At 38.7% G+C, this 5,000-nt stretch overlaps 1 protein-coding gene across 18 annotated transcripts in view; it reads left to right on the forward strand.

The window, feature by feature from the left end:
* PROX1 (prospero homeobox 1) overlaps positions 1-5,000 on the forward strand; it is a 56,843-nt gene that overhangs the window by 7,359 nt on the left and 44,484 nt on the right. The window contains exon 1 of one of the 18 annotated variants that reach the window (XM_025192475.1): positions 28-88. The exons of 11 other annotated variants lie outside the window; for them this stretch is intronic. The gene's annotated coding sequence lies outside the window, so the exon portion shown is untranslated. 6 more of the 18 variants (XM_025192476.1, XM_025192478.1, XM_025192479.1 and 3 more) reach the window with 6 other exon arrangements.

Genomic DNA, 5,000 nt, shown 5'->3' on the forward strand with positions numbered 1-5,000 from the left:
TCCAGATCTGCAAAAGCTGGTCAGCACAGGGGCTTCATCGCGGGTTGGGGATGGTGCTGGTGTGCACGGAGTGCATCCGGGCAGTGAGGTAAGTGGCGCTGCCAGACGGGCTTGGCTGAATGGGGAGCTCTGCAAGTTAAGCCAGGCTGTGCAGGACGAGCTCAGGTTAGGATCCAGGGGAGCCTGCTGCCGCATGTCACTGCAGGTGGGGCATGGGGGGCGCTGGCAAGCTTGGTGAGGGGCACAAAGTAATCCTTGCACATTCGCCGCTTGGAAAAGCAGCGATCGGGCTCCCTACGATCCCTGCCCATCGCCCAGCTGCAATAGCCCTCGATGGGCTCTTGCAAGGAGGCGTGGGGAGAGTGGAATGGGGGGAGGGGGGTAGGAGGCATCCTCTTTTTTTATTTGCCCCTGGTTTTGCAAAGCTCATGAAAGGCACGGAGATCCGCACCAGAGTGCGCATGGGCAGTGCTAGACAGGTGTGTTGTGTCAAGAAAGACAGGTGCAAGTTTCTTTCTGTCTGCAGATCCTCGCTCCACACGACTGTTGCAGCGAGGTTTATGAATTTATGGTGCATTGTTAACCAGGGCTGTCTCCGTTGGTGGCGAAGCTCTTTGCTGCTGCTGCTGCCTTTTTTTTTTCTTTTTTTTTTTTCTTTTTTTTTTGAATGTTTGTTTTAAACCTTGCCCTAGGAAATCTTGAGGGCCCTGGACAAATGTTAATGAATAGTACAGAGCAGGTTGTTGAACGTCTGTTTCAGAAGAGGCACAGGGCTCATCTAAAGGGTTATTCCTTCTGAAAGCTGGCAGTCTAACTTCATACATCCTGCCAGCCTGATTTCTGCCCTCTACTTTTCTTGCACTTGATGATATTTGTCACCTTAGCAGCGAGATCTTCGGTAATGCATTGCGGCTTTACCCCCCCCCCCCGGGGGGGGGGGGGGGACTCCAAAGATCTCTGCTCCTGAAATGTAACGTATTAGACCAGAATGAATCTCTATTATGCAGATCTTTCCCATTTCCAGAGTGAGGGACGTTTGTAGACCAGGATCTTAATAAAATAGGATTTGTCCGTTGGATATGGAGACTAGGGATACCTTTTAATATTGAATAAAAGTTGAGAAGAGCGCTTTTTTTAATATTTCAGTATTGGCTATGATTCTAAGGGCTCACAGGAGGCATTTCTTTCTAGGAACAGTGTATTTTCAAAGTAGTAGGTTTGTACACAGTCCACGAATGTGTACAGTGTATATGTGAAAGTACAGAAATATTTATTACTCGATTGGGGCAGGGTTGATATTGACATGTAGGGTAACGGAAGTTATAAGTAATGCAGCCGCATAGCGAATAGATGTAAAAGCTTTGAGTATGTGTTTATTTTCATCGTCTTGAGAAAGCGGACAGTTTGCAAAATGAATTACACCAAGGTAGTATTCTTAGTCATGAATTTGCATAGGGTTCATGTATATACCTTAGATTTGCAGTTTTCCTGTAATCTCCCACAAAGTATATAAAGTTTTTTACTGTGGAAGCTCATTTTGTGCGTGTTTCATCTGCTTTTCTTCCAAAGCTCGTTAACAGCTACCTCATGTACTGCAAATTGTTTATTAATACTCAAAAGCAGGTATTTGAGTGCCGGCATTTTGTGAGGTGAACTGCAGTAGCCAAAAATTAAACACTGTACTTATTCAACAGACCCTTTAAAAATTATATGGCAGATAATATAGTGTGCTCTGAATGACGCTATTTATAGATAACTTACTACTCTACAAGTCAAAAACTCAGGAGGCCTTTTACTGCACATTACTTGGGGTTTTTTCAATGATCAGTTCACAAATTAAAATAATCATAAAAACAGACAAATTTGAAATGGGAGCTTTTTTGTGTTCAGTTCTGAATACAAACAATTGCTATTTATATTCATCAAATTGTAATTTATTCTGTTTCCTAAGTATAAGTGCATAGACTCTCTAATTCAAGAATTCTGATTTAGCATCATGTAATTTGGGAAAAAACATCTAGGTTCGCCTGAATGGCATTTATGGTAGAGAACTTGTGAATTTTGCAGCATTTTTCTTCCATAGATTCCAAGTGAGCCTTATTTTCTTCACTAACAATTATTAAACTGCTTTGGAAGGAGGAAAATGCTGGCATATTTATACCTTGGATAGTTTTTTTCATTTATTTAAACACACTGTTTAGATAAACAAAGTAAACTTCAGATTCACAGGCTATGTAGACCACAGAGTATGTTTCTTCCCAAAATCATATAGGCCTGAATCAGTAAGATGTCAGGTATATCCTGTGAGGTACTGAGCACATCCTTTACTCCCATTTCAGGCAAAGGGATTTAAGGATTCTCAATACTTCACAAGAAATGCTGAATATCTTGCTGGATTTAGCCCTGGTTGTCTTATGTTCTTAAAAGGGTTCTGTATTTCTGATTTAAAGAATGCTGGATAGGATCATGTCAATAGCTAATTAGCTTAATTTTTATTTTCTGGAGGAAATCTAGTAAAGTCAGTATTAGCACACAAATAGTTGTTAATCAGTTCTGCCCTATGTAAAATTTCTTCATCACAGCATCTCAGCTAAGGAAGACAGGGCTTCACCTCTCTGTCAAGGATTTGATTTGAAAATGTGCATGAAAGCCATTTAGAAAGTTTGCAAGTCTCTCTTGTTGTGCTGGAAATATTATTAATATTACAGAAGACATTTCACCAGTTTGCACTTCTCACTAGTGTAGTGAACTGATTTTAGTACCAAAACAGATTTGTGGTCTATACATTTAATGTGTTTTTCAAATATCAGTATGTTTTTGTATGTGGAATACTACTCAGTGAAGTCACTTTCATCTTGCGCTCTGTGGCTTCTTCTGCCAAAATCATGTCCAGGGTAACCTTTTCTTTTAAAGTTTTTTGAATATCCCTATTATCACGGGTGTGTTACATTTCTTTGGATGCATTGGCATAATAAAGATAGTACAAGCATGCAGACACTTGAGCAAAAAAAGTAGTTGGCTTGTGAAGACAGGAACAAATTTCAGCTTTGAAAGATGGTGTTCTTGAATTCTTCGCTGAATACTCTTCCTACTCAGCACTTTGCTAATGTTTAGCCAATAGGTTGCTTCATAAAAACTGAGTACCTAAGACTTTAGTTTTCAATACAGATCCTTTATAGCTATTCAGCTTTATTTAAGATTGCCGCATGTATTGTATGTTACAGATTCATAGATATTTATTTGTGGGGTTAATCTATAAAACCATCTGTCTTTTAGATCTGGTATCAAACTATGTAGTGCATAAATGGATATGCTTTCCAACAATACAGTAAAATACCTGTTACAGTACAACATTCTAAAGACATCTGCATTTACAATTTAATGACCGAGCATCCTTCAGATGTCAGCAATAAATCTGTTTACATATAGCTTGTATTATATTGGGGTATATCTATCTGTGTTAATAGATATGTGATATATGCATGTCTGATAGATGTTACATATTCAGAAATTAATCTTTCTTATATATCTACTCTTAATCAAATCTTACAATCAAAGTTTAAGTGTAAGTGAAATAATATCAGCTATTTTACGTATGGATTTTGAGAGGGGTTGAGTGACTTATTACACACTGACATCCACAGCAAAAGAGGGATTCAGGATATTACTGGATCAGGCCCCTAGATGCTACTATAAATATGTTCAGGGTTAATGTAATGGAAATACACTTAACACAGAAGAAAATTAAAAAATGGCATGTAATATAAACTAAACCTTAACCATTTAATACTTTAAATAACTGGAGAAATTCTTTGCATTTTTAAAGGCTTTATATAAAAAGATGTCTTCTGGCTTGTTTCTTAGATAGATATGCACTCAACAAACTTTCATATTTGAGATAGAGCACTGATAAAATATGCGACTAAAGTAGTCATATTTTCTTCTTTCTTTGTAACAGAAACAGACTTTATCATTTTTTTGTGAACTCATAATTTACTCCAGTTCCAGTCTGGCCAGTCTTAAAAGTCTACCTCTGATATCTGTGCTATGTCAAATACCCCCATTCTTGCTGAGCTGTATTTCTGTATAGGGCTGTTGAGGGTGTTTTATTTTCCACCGGACTCATTCTGGTCTTCCAAAACCAAGAGCCAATATAATTCAGTAACCTTTGTGTTTTGTCAGGGTGTAGAAATATACCTCATTCTTTAGCCTGAGAGGAATGTAAATTTGAAGAAAGCTTGTAGGCTCAGGTTAATACCATGGGAACCCAGGAGCTATGTTTAATGAAGACTAAGTGTATCACAGAGTATAATACTTTTGACCTCCAATAAGAATGGGAGCAAAAATGGACTGAGGCATCACTCCTGAGCACCTCCTGCTGCATGTTCAGGGGAAACCAATCTCCGTCCTGGTGGTAGAAATGAGCTGGTAAGCAGCTGTTAATACATCAGTTATAGGAGAGGAAAATGGAAGCTCAGGAGGAAGGATGCATGACAATGACCTTACAACATGCCTCAGGCCAGTCTATTTCCTGAGTTTCTGCCTCAAGGATACAGCAAGTCCTCTCTGTGAATGTCCTTGGTTGGAATTGGGCAGTAGAGAGGGAAGTAGTGTTCAGATGCCTAGTATTTGCTAGGAAGCACTTGAGAGTTGAAATTTGACAGAAGATTTTGATACGAGTCTGGGAACTTACCACTGGATCTTAATCAAGCATAGTTGAAACACAGCAAAGGAAGGAAAAGCACACGGTATTTTTGTTTTCTATTGGCAATGATTATTTTGAAGTTGAAAGGCCTTTAGTATATTTATGTAGAGACAAAAGTTTTTAGTGTTTTTCTTGCTAGTACCTTATATCATTTCAAATTCATATATTTGACCCTGTTTTACGGGGCCCTTATTATCTGCTTGTGTAGATGAGTGAAGAACCAATGGGTCCAATAGTGTTTCACACATTTACACCTACAGAGAATTTGACCTTTCCTTTATGAAAATGACTGTTT

This window comes from Alligator sinensis, unplaced genomic scaffold (genome assembly GCF_000455745.1).
Source record: "Alligator sinensis unplaced genomic scaffold, ASM45574v1 scaffold503_1, whole genome shotgun sequence".
NCBI classification, from domain to species: domain Eukaryota; kingdom Metazoa; phylum Chordata; order Crocodylia; family Alligatoridae; genus Alligator; species Alligator sinensis.